Source organism: Oryctolagus cuniculus, unplaced genomic scaffold (assembly GCF_964237555.1).
Source record: "Oryctolagus cuniculus unplaced genomic scaffold, mOryCun1.1 SCAFFOLD_35, whole genome shotgun sequence".
NCBI lineage: Eukaryota > Metazoa > Chordata > Mammalia > Lagomorpha > Leporidae > Oryctolagus > Oryctolagus cuniculus.
The window spans coordinates 536,388-554,974 of NW_027208301.1; positions in this window are offsets into that span (position 1 = coordinate 536,388).

Here is an 18,587-nt window from a genome sequence, read left to right on the forward strand (position 1 = left end):
CAGCCGCCCCCCACCCCGGGCACGGCCCCTCCCTAGACAAGCCTTCCCTGTGAGGAGTCCTGGACTGCGCACGCGCGAGCCGGCGAGCCCGCCAGCCAGAGGGAGATGATGCCTGGGGCTCCTCTTGCCTCAGAGAATGCTTGTGCGGCCTGGGGGCGCCCGCAGGTGTGCTCCGAGGCCTGCCGCGGCCTCTAGCTAGCACCTGGGGCCAGTTGGCAGTGCCGGCTGGCCAGCCTCCTAGAGCCAGGGCTGGCTGCAGCAGGCTCCGCGGGCGGGCGGGCGGGCGAAGGGCGAAGGGCAGACGGGAGCCGAAGGGGGCCCGCCCGCCCGCTCCGCTCCGAAGCGCGCCCGCCCTGGAGGCCAGGACCCCAGGGGGCAGAAGTGGGTCTGGCTTTGCATTGCCCGACCAGCGGGAGGGAGCCAGCCAGGGGCAGCCAGTTGCATCCTCCCGGGAACTGCCAGCGGAGGCTTTTGGGGAGCGCGCTGCCAACTCTTGGCTTGGCCGGGGGAGACCTGCCGTCTCTGTGGCTCCAGCCGGCCAGCAGGCTGCAGGGTCGGGCGCAGCGGCCGTGGGGCTCTGGAGCTTGCTGCCCTGCCCGTGGGCGGGGCCTCCACGGGCCAGCCAGGTGGCACAGGGTTCCTGGGGCTGCGCCTCGTCCCGGCCCGGCCCGGCCCAAGGGAGGTGGGGGGAACCTCGGAGGCGCCCAGGAACGCAAGAGGGCCCAGACTGCGGCCCTGCCGGCCCTTGGAGAGGGCCCACGCGTGTCTGCTCGGGCTCAGGAGGCCACGGTGGGACAGCCAGTACCCCAGCACCGAGCTCATCTCGCGTGGACCACCCAGTGCGCGTCAGGAGTAGGTGTGTCCCAGCAGGAGCCCCTAGGAACAGCCCTGCCCTACCAGCTCTTAGCACAGGGAGTCCTGGTCTGCACATGCATGAGCCAGGGAGCCAGAGAGCCAGAGGAGGACGCTGCCGTGGGCTCGAACTGTCCTCAGAGAATGTTGGTATGACCCGGGGATCCAAGGGAGGTGGGGGGAACCTCGGAGGCGCCCAGGAACGCAGGAGGGCCCAGACTGCGGCCCTGCCGGCCCTCGGAGAGGGCCCACGCGTGTCCGCTCGGGCTCAGGAGGCCACGGTGGGACAGCCAGTACCCCAGCACCGAGCTCATCTCGCGTGGACCACCCAGTGGGCGTCAGGAGTAGGTGTGTCCCAGCAGCAGCCGCCCCCCACCCCGGGCACGGCCCCTCCCTAGACAAGCCTTCCCTGTGAGGAGTCCTGGACTGCGCACGCGCGAGCCGGCGAGCCCGCCAGCCAGAGGGAGATGATGCCTGGGGCTCCTCTTGCCTCAGAGAATGCTTGTGCGGCCTGGGGGCGCCCGCAGGTGTGCTCCGAGGCCTGCCGCTGCCTCTAGCTAGCACCTGGGGCCAGTTGGCAGTGCCGGCTGGCCAGCCTCCTAGAGCCAGGGCTGGCTGCAGCAGGCTCCGCGGGCGGGCGGGCGGGCGAAGGGCGAAGGGCAGACGGGAGCCGAAGGGGGCCCGCCCGCCCGCTCCGCTCCGAAGCGCGCCCGCCCTGGAGGCCAGGACCCCAGGGGGCAGAAGTGGGTCTGGCTTTGCATTGCCCGACCAGCGGGAGGGAGCCAGCCAGGGGCAGCCAGTTGCATCCTCCCGGGAACTGCCAGCGGAGGCTTTTGGGGAGCGCGCTGCCAACTCTTGGCTTGGCCGGGGGAGACCTGCCGTCTCTGTGGCTCCAGCCGGCCAGCAGGCTGCAGGGTCGGGCGCAGCGGCCGTGGGGCTCTGGAGCTTGCTGCCCTGCCCGTGGGCGGGGCCTCCACGGGCCAGCCAGGTGGCACAGGGTTCCTGGGGCTGCGCCTCGTCCCGGCCCGGCCCGGCCCAAGGGAGGTGGGGGGAACCTCGGAGGCGCCCAGGAACGCAAGAGGGCCCAGACTGCGGCCCTGCCGGCCCTTGGAGAGGGCCCACGCGTGTCTGCTCGGGCTCAGGAGGCCACGGTGGGACAGCCAGTACCCCAGCACCGAGCTCATCTCGCGTGGACCACCCAGTGCGCGTCAGGAGTAGGTGTGTCCCAGCAGGAGCCCCTAGGAACAGCCCTGCCCTACCAGCTCTTAGCACAGGGAGTCCTGGTCTGCACATGCATGAGCCAGGGAGCCAGAGAGCCAGAGGAGGACGCTGCCGTGGGCTCGAACTGTCCTCAGAGAATGTTGGTATGACCCGGGGATCCAAGGGAGGTGGGGGGAACCTCGGAGGCGCCCAGGAACGCAGGAGGGCCCAGACTGCGGCCCTGCCGGCCCTCGGAGAGGGCCCACGCGTGTCCGCTCGGGCTCAGGAGGCCACGGTGGGACAGCCAGTACCCCAGCACCGAGCTCATCTCGCGTGGACCACCCAGTGGGCGTCAGGAGTAGGTGTGTCCCAGCAGCAGCCGCCCCCCACCCCGGGCACGGCCCCTCCCTAGACAAGCCTTCCCTGTGAGGAGTCCTGGACTGCGCACGCGCGAGCCGGCGAGCCCGCCAGCCAGAGGGAGATGATGCCTGGGGCTCCTCTTGCCTCAGAGAATGCTTGTGCGGCCTGGGGGCGCCCGCAGGTGTGCTCCGAGGCCTGCCGCTGCCTCTAGCTAGCACCTGGGGCCAGTTGGCAGTGCCGGCTGGCCAGCCTCCTAGAGCCAGGGCTGGCTGCAGCAGGCTCCGCGGGCGGGCGGGCGGGCGAAGGGCAGACGGAAGCGAAGCGCGCCCGCCCTGGAGGCCAGGACCCCAGGGGGCAGAAGTGGGTCTGGCTTTGCATTGGCCGACCAGCGGGAGGGAGCCAGCCAGGGGCAGCCAGTTGCATCCTCCCGGGAACTGCCAGCGGAGGCTTTTGGGGAGCGCGCTGCCAACTCTTGGCTTGGCCGGGGGAGACCTGCCGTCTCTGTGGCTCCAGCCGGCCAGCAGGCTACAGGGTCGGGCGCAGCGGCCGTGGGGCTCTGGAGCTTGCTGCCCTGCCCGTGGGCGGGGCCTCCACGGGCCAGCCAGGTGGCACAGGGTTCCTGGGGCTGCGCCTCCTCCCGGCCCGGCCCGGCCCGGCCCAAGGGAGGTGGGGGGAACCTCGGAGGCGCCCAGGAACGCAAGAGGGCCCAGACTGCGGCCCTGCCGGCCCTCGGAGAGGGCCCACGCGTGTCTGCTCGGGCTCAGGAGGCCACGGTGGGACAGCCAGTACCCCAGCACCGAGCTCATCTCGCGTGGACCACCCAGTGCGCGTCAGGAGTAGGTGTGTCCCAGCAGGAGCCCCTAGGAACAGCCCTGCCCTACCAGCTCTTAGCACAGGGAGTCCTGGTCTGCACATGCATGAGCCAGGGAGCCAGACAGCCAGAGGAGGACGCTGCCGTGGGCTCTAACTGTCCTCAGAGAATGTTGGTATGACCCGGGGATCCAAGGGAGGTGGGGGGAACCTCGGAGGCGCCCAGGAACGCAGGAGGGCCCAGACTGCGGCCCTGCCGGCCCTCGGAGAGGGCCCACGCGTGTCTGCTCGGGCTCAGGAGGCCACGGTGGGACAGCCAGTACCCCAGCACCGAGCTCATCTCGCGTGGACCACCCAGTGCGCGTCAGGAGTAGGTGTGTCCCAGCAGGAGCCCCTAGGAACAGCCCTGCCCTACCAGCTCTTAGCACAGGGAGTCCTGGTCTGCACATGCATGAGCCAGGGAGCCAGACAGCCAGAGGAGGACGCTGCCGTGGGCTCTAACTGTCCTCAGAGAATGTTGGTATGACCCGGGGATCCAAGGGAGGTGGGGGGAACCTCGGAGGCGCCCAGGAACGCAGGAGGGCCCAGACTCCGGCCCTGCCGGCCCTCGGAGAGGGCCCACGCGTGTCTGCTCGGGCTCAGGAGGCCACGGTGGGACAGCCAGTACCCCAGCACCGAGCTCATCTCGCGTGGACCACCCAGTGGGCGTCAGGAGTAGGTGTGTCCCAGCAGCAGCCGCCCCCCACCCCGGGAACGGCCCCTCCCTAGACAAGCCTTTCCTGTGAGGAGTCCTGGACTGCGCACGCGCGAGCCGGGGAGCCCGCCAGCCAGAGGGAGATGATGCCTGGGGCTCCTCTTGCCTCAGAGAATGCTTGTGCGGCCTGGGGGCGCCCGCAGGTGTGCTCCGAGGCCTGCCGCTGCCTCTAGCTAGCACCTGGGGCCAGTTGGCAGTGCCGGCTGGCCAGCCTCCTAGAGCCAGGGCTGGCTGCAGCAGGCTCCGCGAGCGGGCGGGCGGGCGGTCCGGCGGGCGAAGGGCAGACGGAAGCCGAAGGGGGCCCGCCCGCCCGCTCCGCTCCGAAGCGCGCCCGCCCTGGAGGCCAGGACCCCAGGGGGCAGAAGTGGGTCTGGCTTTGCATTGCCTGACCAGCGGGAGGGAGCCAGCCAGGGGCAGCCAGTTGCATCCTCCCGGGAACTGCCAGCGGAGGCTTTTGGGGAGCGCGCTGCCAACTCTTGGCTTGGCCGGGGGAGACCTGCCGTCTCTGTGGCTCCAGCCGGCCAGCAGGCTGCAGGGTCGGGCGCAGCGGCCGTGGGGCTCTGGAGCTTGCTGCCCTGCCCGTGGGCGGGGCCTCCACGGGCCAGCCAGGTGGCACAGGGTTCCTGGGGCTGCGCCTCGTCCCGGCCCGGCCCGGCCCAAGGGAGGTGGGGGGAACCTCGGAGGCGCCCAGGAACGCAAGAGGGCCCAGACTGCGGCCCTGCCGGCCCTCGGAGAGGGCCCACGCGTGTCTGCTCGGGCTCAGGAGGCCACGGTGGGACAGCCAGTACCCCAGCACCGAGCTCATCTCGCGTGGACCACCCAGTGCGCGTCAGGAGTAGGTGTGTCCCAGCAGGAGCCCCTAGGAACAGCCCTGCCCTACCAGCTCTTAGCACAGGGAGTCCTGGTCTGCACATGCATGAGCCAGGGAGCCAGAGAGCCAGAGGAGGACGCTGCCGTGGGCTCGAACTGTCCTCAGAGAATGTTGGTATGACCCGGGGATCCAAGGGAGGTGGGGGGAACCTCGGAGGCGCCCAGGAACGCAGGAGGGCCCAGACTGCGGCCCTGCCGGCCCTCGGAGAGGGCCCACGCGTGTCCGCTCGGGCTCAGGAGGCCACGGTGGGACAGCCAGTACCCCAGCACCGAGCTCATCTCGCGTGGACCACCCAGTGCGCGTCAGGAGTAGGTGTGTCCCAGCAGGAGCCCCTAGGAACAGCCCTGCCCTACCAGCTCTTAGCACAGGGAGTCCTGGTCTGCACATGCATGAGCCAGGGAGCCAGACAGCCAGAGGAGGACGCTGCCGTGGGCTCTAACTGTCCTCAGAGAATGTTGGTATGACCCGGGGATCCAAGGGAGGTGGGGGGAACCTCGGAGGCGCCCAGGAACGCAGGAGGGCCCAGACTGCGGCCCTGCCGGCCCTCGGAGAGGGCCCACGCGTGTCTGCTCGGGCTCAGGAGGCCACGGTGGGACAGCCAGTACCCCAGCACCGAGCTCATCTCGCGTGGACCACCCAGTGCGCGTCAGGAGTAGGTGTGTCCCAGCAGGAGCCCCTAGGAACAGCCCTGCCCTACCAGCTCTTAGCACAGGGAGTCCTGGTCTGCACATGCATGAGCCAGGGAGCCAGACAGCCAGAGGAGGACGCTGCCGTGGGCTCTAACTGTCCTCAGAGAATGTTGGTATGACCCGGGGATCCAAGGGAGGTGGGGGGAACCTCGGAGGCGCCCAGGAACGCAGGAGGGCCCAGACTCCGGCCCTGCCGGCCCTCGGAGAGGGCCCACGCGTGTCTGCTCGGGCTCAGGAGGCCACGGTGGGACAGCCAGTACCCCAGCACCGAGCTCATCTCGCGTGGACCACCCAGTGGGCGTCAGGAGTAGGTGTGTCCCAGCAGCAGCCGCCCCCCACCCCGGGAACGGCCCCTCCCTAGACAAGCCTTTCCTGTGAGGAGTCCTGGACTGCGCACGCGCGAGCCGGGGAGCCCGCCAGCCAGAGGGAGATGATGCCTGGGGCTCCTCTTGCCTCAGAGAATGCTTGTGCGGCCTGGGGGCGCCCGCAGGTGTGCTCCGAGGCCTGCCGCTGCCTCTAGCTAGCACCTGCGGCCAGTTGGCAGTGCCGGCTGGCCAGCCTCCTAGAGCCAGGGCTGGCTGCAGCAGGCTCCGCGAGCGGGCGGGCGGGCGGTCCGGCGGGCGAAGGGCAGACGGAAGCCGAAGGGGGCCCGCCCGCCCGCTCCGCTCCGAAGCGCGCCCGCCCTGGAGGCCAGGACCCCAGGGGGCAGAAGTGGGTCTGGCTTTGCATTGCCTGACCAGCGGGAGGGAGCCAGCCAGGGGCAGCCAGTTGCATCCTCCCGGGAACTGCCAGCGGAGGCTTTTGGGGAGCGCGCTGCCAACTCTTGGCTTGGCCGGGGGAGACCTGCCGTCTCTGTGGCTCCAGCCGGCCAGCAGGCTGCAGGGTCGGGCGCAGCGGCCGTGGGGCTCTGGAGCTTGCTGCCCTGCCCGTGGGCGGGGCCTCCACGGGCCAGCCAGGTGGCACAGGGTTCCTGGGGCTGCGCCTCGTCCCGGCCCGGCCCGGCCCAAGGGAGGTGGGGGGAACCTCGGAGGCGCCCAGGAACGCAAGAGGGCCCAGACTGCGGCCCTGCCGGCCCTCGGAGAGGGCCCACGCGTGTCTGCTCGGGCTCAGGAGGCCACGGTGGGACAGCCAGTACCCCAGCACCGAGCTCATCTCGCGTGGACCACCCAGTGCGCGTCAGGAGTAGGTGTGTCCCAGCAGGAGCCCCTAGGAACAGCCCTGCCCTACCAGCTCTTAGCACAGGGAGTCCTGGTCTGCACATGCATGAGCCAGGGAGCCAGAGAGCCAGAGGAGGACGCTGCCGTGGGCTCGAACTGTCCTCAGAGAATGTTGGTATGACCCGGGGATCCAAGGGAGGTGGGGGGAACCTCGGAGGCGCCCAGGAACGCAGGAGGGCCCAGACTGCGGCCCTGCCGGCCCTCGGAGAGGGCCCACGCGTGTCCGCTCGGGCTCAGGAGGCCACGGTGGGACAGCCAGTACCCCAGCACCGAGCTCATCTCGCGTGGACCACCCAGTGGGCGTCAGGAGTAGGTGTGTCCCAGCAGCAGCCGCCCCCCACCCCGGGCACGGCCCCTCCCTAGACAAGCCTTCCCTGTGAGGAGTCCTGGACTGCGCACGCGCGAGCCGGCGAGCCCGCCAGCCAGAGGGAGATGATGCCTGGGGCTCCTCTTGCCTCAGAGAATGCTTGTGCGGCCTGGGGGCGCCCGCAGGTGTGCTCCGAGGCCTGCCGCGGCCTCTAGCTAGCACCTGGGGCCAGTTGGCAGTGCCGGCTGGCCAGCCTCCTAGAGCCAGGGCTGGCTGCAGCAGGCTCCGCGGGCGGGCGGGCGGGCGAAGGGCGAAGGGCAGACGGGAGCCGAAGGGGGCCCGCCCGCCCGCTCCGCTCCGAAGCGCGCCCGCCCTGGAGGCCAGGACCCCAGGGGGCAGAAGTGGGTCTGGCTTTGCATTGCCCGACCAGCGGGAGGGAGCCAGCCAGGGGCAGCCAGTTGCATCCTCCCGGGAACTGCCAGCGGAGGCTTTTGGGGAGCGCGCTGCCAACTCTTGGCTTGGCCGGGGGAGACCTGCCGTCTCTGTGGCTCCAGCCGGCCAGCAGGCTGCAGGGTCGGGCGCAGCGGCCGTGGGGCTCTGGAGCTTGCTGCCCTGCCCGTGGGCGGGGCCTCCACGGGCCAGCCAGGTGGCACAGGGTTCCTGGGGCTGCGCCTCGTCCCGGCCCGGCCCGGCCCAAGGGAGGTGGGGGGAACCTCGGAGGCGCCCAGGAACGCAAGAGGGCCCAGACTGCGGCCCTGCCGGCCCTCGGAGAGGGCCCACGCGTGTCTGCTCGGGCTCAGGAGGCCACGGTGGGACAGCCAGTACCCCAGCACCGAGCTCATCTCGCGTGGACCACCCAGTGCGCGTCAGGAGTAGGTGTGTCCCAGCAGGAGCCCCTAGGAACAGCCCTGCCCTACCAGCTCTTAGCACAGGGAGTCCTGGTCTGCACATGCATGAGCCAGGGAGCCAGAGAGCCAGAGGAGGACGCTGCCGTGGGCTCGAACTGTCCTCAGAGAATGTTGGTATGACCCGGGGATCCAAGGGAGGTGGGGGGAACCTCGGAGGCGCCCAGGAACGCAGGAGGGCCCAGACTGCGGCCCTGCCGGCCCTCGGAGAGGGCCCACGCGTGTCCGCTCGGGCTCAGGAGGCCACGGTGGGACAGCCAGTACCCCAGCACCGAGCTCATCTCGCGTGGACCACCCAGTGGGCGTCAGGAGTAGGTGTGTCCCAGCAGCAGCCGCCCCCCACCCCGGGCACGGCCCCTCCCTAGACAAGCCTTCCCTGTGAGGAGTCCTGGACTGCGCACGCGCGAGCCGGCGAGCCCGCCAGCCAGAGGGAGATGATGCCTGGGGCTCCTCTTGCCTCAGAGAATGCTTGTGCGGCCTGGGGGCGCCCGCAGGTGTGCTCCGAGGCCTGCCGCGGCCTCTAGCTAGCACCTGGGGCCAGTTGGCAGTGCCGGCTGGCCAGCCTCCTAGAGCCAGGGCTGGCTGCAGCAGGCTCCGCGGGCGGGCGGGCGGGCGAAGGGCGAAGGGCAGACGGGAGCCGAAGGGGGCCCGCCCGCCCGCTCCGCTCCGAAGCGCGCCCGCCCTGGAGGCCAGGACCCCAGGGGGCAGAAGTGGGTCTGGCTTTGCATTGCCCGACCAGCGGGAGGGAGCCAGCCAGGGGCAGCCAGTTGCATCCTCCCGGGAACTGCCAGCGGAGGCTTTTGGGGAGCGCGCTGCCAACTCTTGGCTTGGCCGGGGGAGACCTGCCGTCTCTGTGGCTCCAGCCGGCCAGCAGGCTGCAGGGTCGGGCGCAGCGGCCGTGGGGCTCTGGAGCTTGCTGCCCTGCCCGTGGGCGGGGCCTCCACGGGCCAGCCAGGTGGCACAGGGTTCCTGGGGCTGCGCCTCGTCCCGGCCCGGCCCGGCCCAAGGGAGGTGGGGGGAACCTCGGAGGCGCCCAGGAACGCAAGAGGGCCCAGACTGCGGCCCTGCCGGCCCTTGGAGAGGGCCCACGCGTGTCTGCTCGGGCTCAGGAGGCCACGGTGGGACAGCCAGTACCCCAGCACCGAGCTCATCTCGCGTGGACCACCCAGTGCGCGTCAGGAGTAGGTGTGTCCCAGCAGGAGCCCCTAGGAACAGCCCTGCCCTACCAGCTCTTAGCACAGGGAGTCCTGGTCTGCACATGCATGAGCCAGGGAGCCAGAGAGCCAGAGGAGGACGCTGCCGTGGGCTCGAACTGTCCTCAGAGAATGTTGGTATGACCCGGGGATCCAAGGGAGGTGGGGGGAACCTCGGAGGCGCCCAGGAACGCAGGAGGGCCCAGACTGCGGCCCTGCCGGCCCTCGGAGAGGGCCCACGCGTGTCCGCTCGGGCTCAGGAGGCCACGGTGGGACAGCCAGTACCCCAGCACCGAGCTCATCTCGCGTGGACCACCCAGTGGGCGTCAGGAGTAGGTGTGTCCCAGCAGCAGCCGCCCCCCACCCCGGGCACGGCCCCTCCCTAGACAAGCCTTCCCTGTGAGGAGTCCTGGACTGCGCACGCGCGAGCCGGCGAGCCCGCCAGCCAGAGGGAGATGATGCCTGGGGCTCCTCTTGCCTCAGAGAATGCTTGTGCGGCCTGGGGGCGCCCGCAGGTGTGCTCCGAGGCCTGCCGCTGCCTCTAGCTAGCACCTGGGGCCAGTTGGCAGTGCCGGCTGGCCAGCCTCCTAGAGCCAGGGCTGGCTGCAGCAGGCTCCGCGGGCGGGCGGGCGGGCGAAGGGCGAAGGGCAGACGGGAGCCGAAGGGGGCCCGCCCGCCCGCTCCGCTCCGAAGCGCGCCCGCCCTGGAGGCCAGGACCCCAGGGGGCAGAAGTGGGTCTGGCTTTGCATTGCCCGACCAGCGGGAGGGAGCCAGCCAGGGGCAGCCAGTTGCATCCTCCCGGGAACTGCCAGCGGAGGCTTTTGGGGAGCGCGCTGCCAACTCTTGGCTTGGCCGGGGGAGACCTGCCGTCTCTGTGGCTCCAGCCGGCCAGCAGGCTGCAGGGTCGGGCGCAGCGGCCGTGGGGCTCTGGAGCTTGCTGCCCTGCCCGTGGGCGGGGCCTCCACGGGCCAGCCAGGTGGCACAGGGTTCCTGGGGCTGCGCCTCGTCCCGGCCCGGCCCGGCCCAAGGGAGGTGGGGGGAACCTCGGAGGCGCCCAGGAACGCAAGAGGGCCCAGACTGCGGCCCTGCCGGCCCTTGGAGAGGGCCCACGCGTGTCTGCTCGGGCTCAGGAGGCCACGGTGGGACAGCCAGTACCCCAGCACCGAGCTCATCTCGCGTGGACCACCCAGTGCGCGTCAGGAGTAGGTGTGTCCCAGCAGGAGCCCCTAGGAACAGCCCTGCCCTACCAGCTCTTAGCACAGGGAGTCCTGGTCTGCACATGCATGAGCCAGGGAGCCAGAGAGCCAGAGGAGGACGCTGCCGTGGGCTCGAACTGTCCTCAGAGAATGTTGGTATGACCCGGGGATCCAAGGGAGGTGGGGGGAACCTCGGAGGCGCCCAGGAACGCAGGAGGGCCCAGACTGCGGCCCTGCCGGCCCTCGGAGAGGGCCCACGCGTGTCCGCTCGGGCTCAGGAGGCCACGGTGGGACAGCCAGTACCCCAGCACCGAGCTCATCTCGCGTGGACCACCCAGTGGGCGTCAGGAGTAGGTGTGTCCCAGCAGCAGCCGCCCCCCACCCCGGGCACGGCCCCTCCCTAGACAAGCCTTCCCTGTGAGGAGTCCTGGACTGCGCACGCGCGAGCCGGCGAGCCCGCCAGCCAGAGGGAGATGATGCCTGGGGCTCCTCTTGCCTCAGAGAATGCTTGTGCGGCCTGGGGGCGCCCGCAGGTGTGCTCCGAGGCCTGCCGCTGCCTCTAGCTAGCACCTGGGGCCAGTTGGCAGTGCCGGCTGGCCAGCCTCCTAGAGCCAGGGCTGGCTGCAGCAGGCTCCGCGGGCGGGCGGGCGGGCGAAGGGCGAAGGGCAGACGGGAGCCGAAGGGGGCCCGCCCGCCCGCTCCGCTCCGAAGCGCGCCCGCCCTGGAGGCCAGGACCCCAGGGGGCAGAAGTGGGTCTGGCTTTGCATTGCCCGACCAGCGGGAGGGAGCCAGCCAGGGGCAGCCAGTTGCATCCTCCCGGGAACTGCCAGCGGAGGCTTTTGGGGAGCGCGCTGCCAACTCTTGGCTTGGCCGGGGGAGACCTGCCGTCTCTGTGGCTCCAGCCGGCCAGCAGGCTGCAGGGTCGGGCGCAGCGGCCGTGGGGCTCTGGAGCTTGCTGCCCTGCCCGTGGGCGGGGCCTCCACGGGCCAGCCAGGTGGCACAGGGTTCCTGGGGCTGCGCCTCGTCCCGGCCCGGCCCGGCCCAAGGGAGGTGGGGGGAACCTCGGAGGCGCCCAGGAACGCAAGAGGGCCCAGACTGCGGCCCTGCCGGCCCTCGGAGAGGGCCCACGCGTGTCTGCTCGGGCTCAGGAGGCCACGGTGGGACAGCCAGTACCCCAGCACCGAGCTCATCTCGCGTGGACCACCCAGTGCGCGTCAGGAGTAGGTGTGTCCCAGCAGGAGCCCCTAGGAACAGCCCTGCCCTACCAGCTCTTAGCACAGGGAGTCCTGGTCTGCACATGCATGAGCCAGGGAGCCAGAGAGCCAGAGGAGGACGCTGCCGTGGGCTCGAACTGTCCTCAGAGAATGTTGGTATGACCCGGGGATCCAAGGGAGGTGGGGGGAACCTCGGAGGCGCCCAGGAACGCAGGAGGGCCCAGACTGCGGCCCTGCCGGCCCTCGGAGAGGGCCCACGCGTGTCCGCTCGGGCTCAGGAGGCCACGGTGGGACAGCCAGTACCCCAGCACCGAGCTCATCTCGCGTGGACCACCCAGTGGGCGTCAGGAGTAGGTGTGTCCCAGCAGCAGCCGCCCCCCACCCCGGGCACGGCCCCTCCCTAGACAAGCCTTCCCTGTGAGGAGTCCTGGACTGCGCACGCGCGAGCCGGCGAGCCCGCCAGCCAGAGGGAGATGATGCCTGGGGCTCCTCTTGCCTCAGAGAATGCTTGTGCGGCCTGGGGGCGCCCGCAGGTGTGCTCCGAGGCCTGCCGCTGCCTCTAGCTAGCACCTGGGGCCAGTTGGCAGTGCCGGCTGGCCAGCCTCCTAGAGCCAGGGCTGGCTGCAGCAGGCTCCGCGGGCGGGCGGGCGGGCGAAGGGCAGATGGAAGCCGAAGGGGGCCCGCCCGCCCGCTCCGCTCCGAAGCGCGCCCGCCCTGGAGGCCAGGACCCCAGGGGGCAGAAGTGGGTCTGGCTTTGCATTGCCCGACCAGCGGGAGGGAGCCAGCCAGGGGCAGCCAGTTGCATCCTCCCGGGAACTGCCAGCGGAGGCTTTTGGGGAGCGCGCTGCCAACTCTTGGCTTGGCCGGGGGAGACCTGCCGTCTCTGTGGCTCCAGCCGGCCAGCAGGCTGCAGGGTCGGGCGCAGCGGCCGTGGGGCTCTGGAGCTTGCTGCCCTGCCCGTGGGCGGGGCCTCCACGGGCCAGCCAGGTGGCACAGGGTTCCTGGGGCTGCGCCTCGTCCCGGCCCGGCCCGGCCCAAGGGAGGTGGGGGGAACCTCGGAGGCGCCCAGGAACGCAAGAGGGCCCAGACTGCGGCCCTGCCGGCCCTCGGAGAGGGCCCACGCGTGTCTGCTCGGGCTCAGGAGGCCACGGTGGGACAGCCAGTACCCCAGCACCGAGCTCATCTCGCGTGGACCACCCAGTGCGCGTCAGGAGTAGGTGTGTCCCAGCAGGAGCCCCTAGGAACAGCCCTGCCCTACCAGCTCTTAGCACAGGGAGTCCTGGTCTGCACATGCATGAGCCAGGGAGCCAGAGAGCCAGAGGAGGACGCTGCCGTGGGCTCGAACTGTCCTCAGAGAATGTTGGTATGACCCGGGGATCCAAGGGAGGTGGGGGGAACCTCGGAGGCGCCCAGGAACGCAGGAGGGCCCAGACTGCGGCCCTGCCGGCCCTCGGAGAGGGCCCACGCGTGTCCGCTCGGGCTCAGGAGGCCACGGTGGGACAGCCAGTACCCCAGCACCGAGCTCATCTCGCGTGGACCACCCAGTGGGCGTCAGGAGTAGGTGTGTCCCAGCAGCAGCCGCCCCCCACCCCGGGCACGGCCCCTCCCTAGACAAGCCTTCCCTGTGAGGAGTCCTGGACTGCGCACGCGCGAGCCGGCGAGCCCGCCAGCCAGAGGGAGATGATGCCTGGGGCTCCTCTTGCCTCAGAGAATGCTTGTGCGGCCTGGGGGCGCCCGCAGGTGTGCTCCGAGGCCTGCCGCTGCCTCTAGCTAGCACCTGGGGCCAGTTGGCAGTGCCGGCTGGCCAGCCTCCTAGAGCCAGGGCTGGCTGCAGCAGGCTCCGCGGGCGGGCGGGCGGGCGAAGGGCAGATGGAAGCCGAAGGGGGCCCGCCCGCCCGCTCCGCTCCGAAGCGCGCCCGCCCTGGAGGCCAGGACCCCAGGGGGCAGAAGTGGGTCTGGCTTTGCATTGCCCGACCAGCGGGAGGGAGCCAGCCAGGGGCAGCCAGTTGCATCCTCCCGGGAACTGCCAGCGGAGGCTTTTGGGGAGCGCGCTGCCAACTCTTGGCTTGGCCGGGGGAGACCTGCCGTCTCTGTGGCTCCAGCCGGCCAGCAGGCTGCAGGGTCGGGCGCAGCGGCCGTGGGGCTCTGGAGCTTGCTGCCCTGCCCGTGGGCGGGGCCTCCACGGGCCAGCCAGGTGGCACAGGGTTCCTGGGGCTGCGCCTCGTCCCGGCCCGGCCCGGCCCAAGGGAGGTGGGGGGAACCTCGGAGGCGCCCAGGAACGCAAGAGGGCCCAGACTGCGGCCCTGCCGGCCCTCGGAGAGGGCCCACGCGTGTCTGCTCGGGCTCAGGAGGCCACGGTGGGACAGCCAGTACCCCAGCACCGAGCTCATCTCGCGTGGACCACCCAGTGCGCGTCAGGAGTAGGTGTGTCCCAGCAGGAGCCCCTAGGAACAGCCCTGCCCTACCAGCTCTTAGCACAGGGAGTCCTGGTCTGCACATGCATGAGCCAGGGAGCCAGAGAGCCAGAGGAGGACGCTGCCGTGGGCTCGAACTGTCCTCAGAGAATGTTGGTATGACCCGGGGATCCAAGGGAGGTGGGGGGAACCTCGGAGGCGCCCAGGAACGCAGGAGGGCCCAGACTGCGGCCCTGCCGGCCCTCGGAGAGGGCCCACGCGTGTCCGCTCGGGCTCAGGAGGCCACGGTGGGACAGCCAGTACCCCAGCACCGAGCTCATCTCGCGTGGACCACCCAGTGGGCGTCAGGAGTAGGTGTGTCCCAGCAGCAGCCGCCCCCCACCCCGGGCACGGCCCCTCCCTAGACAAGCCTTCCCTGTGAGGAGTCCTGGACTGCGCACGCGCGAGCCGGCGAGCCCGCCAGCCAGAGGGAGATGATGCCTGGGGCTCCTCTTGCCTCAGAGAATGCTTGTGCGGCCTGGGGGCGCCCGCAGGTGTGCTCCGAGGCCTGCCGCTGCCTCTAGCTAGCACCTGGGGCCAGTTGGCAGTGCCGGCTGGCCAGCCTCCTAGAGCCAGGGCTGGCTGCAGCAGGCTCCGCGGGCGGGCGGGCGGGCGAAGGGCAGACGGAAGCCGAAGGGGACCCGCCCGCCCGCTCCGCTCCGAAGCGCGCCCGCCCTGGAGGCCAGGACCCCAGGGGGCAGAAGTGGGTCTGGCTTTGCATTGCCCGACCAGCGGGAGGGAGCCAGCCAGGGGCAGCCAGTTGCATCCTCCCGGGAACTGCCAGCGGAGGCTTTTGGGGAGCGCGCTGCCAACTCTTGGCTTGGCCGGGGGAGACCTGCCGTCTCTGTGGCTCCAGCCGGCCAGCAGGCTGCAGGGTCGGGCGCAGCGGCCGTGGGGCTCTGGAGCTTGCTGCCCTGCCCGTGGGCGGGGCCTCCACGGGCCAGCCAGGTGGCACAGGGTTCCTGGGGCTGCGCCTCGTCCCGGCCCGGCCCGGCCCAAGGGAGGTGGGGGGAACCTCGGAGGCGCCCAGGAACGCAAGAGGGCCCAGACTGCGGCCCTGCCGGCCCTCGGAGAGGGCCCACGCGTGTCTGCTCGGGCTCAGGAGGCCACGGTGGGACAGCCAGTACCCCAGCACCGAGCTCATCTCGCGTGGACCACCCAGTGCGCGTCAGGAGTAGGTGTGTCCCAGCAGGAGCCCCTAGGAACAGCCCTGCCCTACCAGCTCTTAGCACAGGGAGTCCTGGTCTGCACATGCATGAGCCAGGGAGCCAGAGAGCCAGAGGAGGACGCTGCCGTGGGCTCGAACTGTCCTCAGAGAATGTTGGTATGACCCGGGGATCCAAGGGAGGTGGGGGGAACCTCGGAGGCGCCCAGGAACGCAGGAGGGCCCAGACTGCGGCCCTGCCGGCCCTCGGAGAGGGCCCACGCGTGTCCGCTCGGGCTCAGGAGGCCACGGTGGGACAGCCAGTACCCCAGCACCGAGCTCATCTCGCGTGGACCACCCAGTGGGCGTCAGGAGTAGGTGTGTCCCAGCAGCAGCCGCCCCCCACCCCGGGCACGGCCCCTCCCTAGACAAGCCTTCCCTGTGAGGAGTCCTGGACTGCGCACGCGCGAGCCGGCGAGCCCGCCAGCCAGAGGGAGATGATGCCTGGGGCTCCTCTTGCCTCAGAGAATGCTTGTGCGGCCTGGGGGCGCCCGCAGGTGTGCTCCGAGGACTGCCGCTGCCTCTAGCTAGCACCTGGGGCCAGTTGGCAGTGCCGGCTGGCCAGCCTCCTAGAGCCAGGGCTGGCTGCAGCAGGCTCCGCGGGCGGGCGGGCGGGCGAAGGGCGAAGGGCAGACGGGAGCCGAAGGGGGCCCGCCCGCCCGCTCCGCTCCGAAGCGCGCCCGCCCTGGAGGCCAGGACCCCAGGGGGCAGAAGTGGGTCTGGCTTTGCATTGCCCGACCAGCGGGAGGGAGCCAGCCAGGGGCAGCCAGTTGCATCCTCCCGGGAACTGCCAGCGGAGGCTTTTGGGGAGCGCGCTGCCAACTCTTGGCTTGGCCGGGGGAGACCTGCCGTCTCTGTGGCTCCAGCCGGCCAGCAGGCTGCAGGGTCGGGCGCAGCGGCCGTGGGGCTCTGGAGCTTGCTGCCCTGCCCGTGGGCGGGGCCTCCACGGGCCAGCCAGGTGGCACAGGGTTCCTGGGGCTGCGCCTCGTCCCGGCCCGGCCCGGCCCAAGGGAGGTGGGGGGAACCTCGGAGGCGCCCAGGAACGCAAGAGGGCCCAGACTGCGGCCCTGCCGGCCCTCGGAGAGGGCCCACGCGTGTCTGCTCGGGCTCAGGAGGCCACGGTGGGACAGCCAGTACCCCAGCACTGAGCTCATCTCGCGTGGACCACCCAGTGCGCGTCAGGAGTAGGTGTGTCCCAGCAGGAGCCCCTAGGAACAGCCCTGCCCTACCAGCTCTTAGCACAGGGAGTCCTGGTCTGCACATGCATGAGCCAGGGAGCCAGAGAGCCAGAGGAGGACGCTGCCGTGGGCTCGAACTGTCCTCAGAGAATGTTGGTATGACCCGGGGATCCAAGGGAGGTGGGGGGAACCTCGGAGGCGCCCAGGAACGCAGGAGGGCCCAGACTGCGGCCCTGCCGGCCCTCGGAGAGGGCCCACGCGTGTCCGCTCGGGCTCAGGAGGCCACGGTGGGACAGCCAGTACCCCAGCACCGAGCTCATCTCGCGTGGACCACCCAGTGGGCGTCAGGAGTAGGTGTGTCCCAGCAGCAGCCGCCCCCCACCCCGGGCACGGCCCCTCCCTAGACAAGCCTTCCCTGTGAGGAGTCCTGGACTGCGCACGCGCGAGCCGGCGAGCCCGCCAGCCAGAGGGAGATGATGCCTGGGGCTCCTCTTGCCTCAGAGAATGCTTGTGCGGCCTGGGGGCGCCCGCAGGTGTGCTCCGAGGCCTGCCGCTGCCTCTAGCTAGCACCTGGGGCCAGTTGGCAGTGCCGGCTGGCCAGCCTCCTAGAGCCAGGGCTGGCTGCAGCAGGCTCCGCGGGCGGGCGGGCGGGCGAAGGGCAGATGGAAGCCGAAGGGGGCCCGCCCGCCCGCTCCGCTCCGAAGCGCGCCCGCCCTGGAGGCCAGGACCCCAGGGGGCAGAAGTGGGTCTGGCTTTGCATTGCCCGACCAGCGGGAGGGAGCCAGCCAGGGGCAGCCAGTTGCATCCTCCCGGGAACTGCCAGCGGAGGCTTTTGGGGAGCGCGCTGCCAACTCTTGGCTTGGCCGGGGGAGACCTGCCGTCTCTGTGGCTCCAGCCGGCCAACAGGCTGCAGGGTCGGGCGCAGCGGCCGTGGGGCTCTGGAGCTTGCTGCCCTGCCCGTGGGCGGGGCCTCCACGGGCCAGCCAGGTGGCACAGGGTTCCTGGGGCTGCGCCTCGTCCCGGCCCGGCCCGGCCCAAGGGAGGTGGGGGGAACCTCGGAGGCGCCCAGGAACGCAAGAGGGCCCAGACTGCGGCCCTGCCGGCCCTCGGAGAGGGCCCACGCGTGTCTGCTCGGGCTCAGGAGGCCACGGTGGGACAGCCAGTACCCCAGCACCGAGCTCATCTCGCGTGGACCACCCAGTGCGCGTCAGGAGTAGGTGTGTCCCAGCAGGAGCCCCTAGGAACAGCCCTGCCCTACCAGCTCTTAGCACAGGGAGTCCTGGTCTGCACATGCATGAGCCAGGGAGCCAGAGAGCCAGAGGAGGACGCTGCCGTGGGCTCGAACTGTCCTCAGAGAATGTTGGTATGACCCGGGGATCCAAGGGAGGTGGGGGGAACCTCGGAGGCGCCCAGGAACGCAGGAGGGCCCAGACTGCGGCCCTGCCGGCCCTCGGAGAGGGCCCACGCGTGTCCGCTCGGGCTCAGGAGGCCACGGTGGGACAGCCAGTACCCCAGCACCGAGCTCATCTCGCGTGGACCACCCAGTGGGCGTCAGGAGTAGGTGTGTCCCAGCAGCAGCCGCCCCCCACCCCGGGCACGGCCCCTCCCTAGACAAGCCTTCCCTGTGAGGAGTCCTGGACTGCGCACGCGCGAGCCGGCGAGCCCGCCAGCCAGAGGGAGATGATGCCTGGGGCTCCTCTTGCCTCAGAGAATGCTTGTGCGGCCTGGGGGCACCCGCAGGTGTGCTCCGAGGCCTGCCGCTGCCTCTAGCTAGCACCTGGGGCCAGTTGGCAGTGCCGGCTGGCCAGCCTCCTAGAGCCAGGGCTGGCTGCAGCAGGCTCCGCGGGCGGGTGGGCGGGCGAAGGGCAGATGGAAGCCGAAGGGGGCCCGCCCGCCCGCTCCGCTCCGAAGCGCGCCCGCCCTGGAGGCCAGGACCCCAGGGGGCAGAAGTGGGTCTGGCTTTGCATTGCCCGACCAGCGGGAGGGAGCCAGCCAGGGGCAGCCAGTTGCATCCTCCCGGGAACTGCCAGCGGAGGCTTTTGGGGAGCGCGCTGCCAACTCTTGGCTTGGCCGGGGGAGACCTGCCGTCTCTGTGGCTCCAGCCGGCCAGCAGGCTGCAGGGTCGGGCGCAGCGGCCGTGGGGCTCTGGAGCTTGCTGCCCTGCCCGTGGGCGGGGCCTCCACG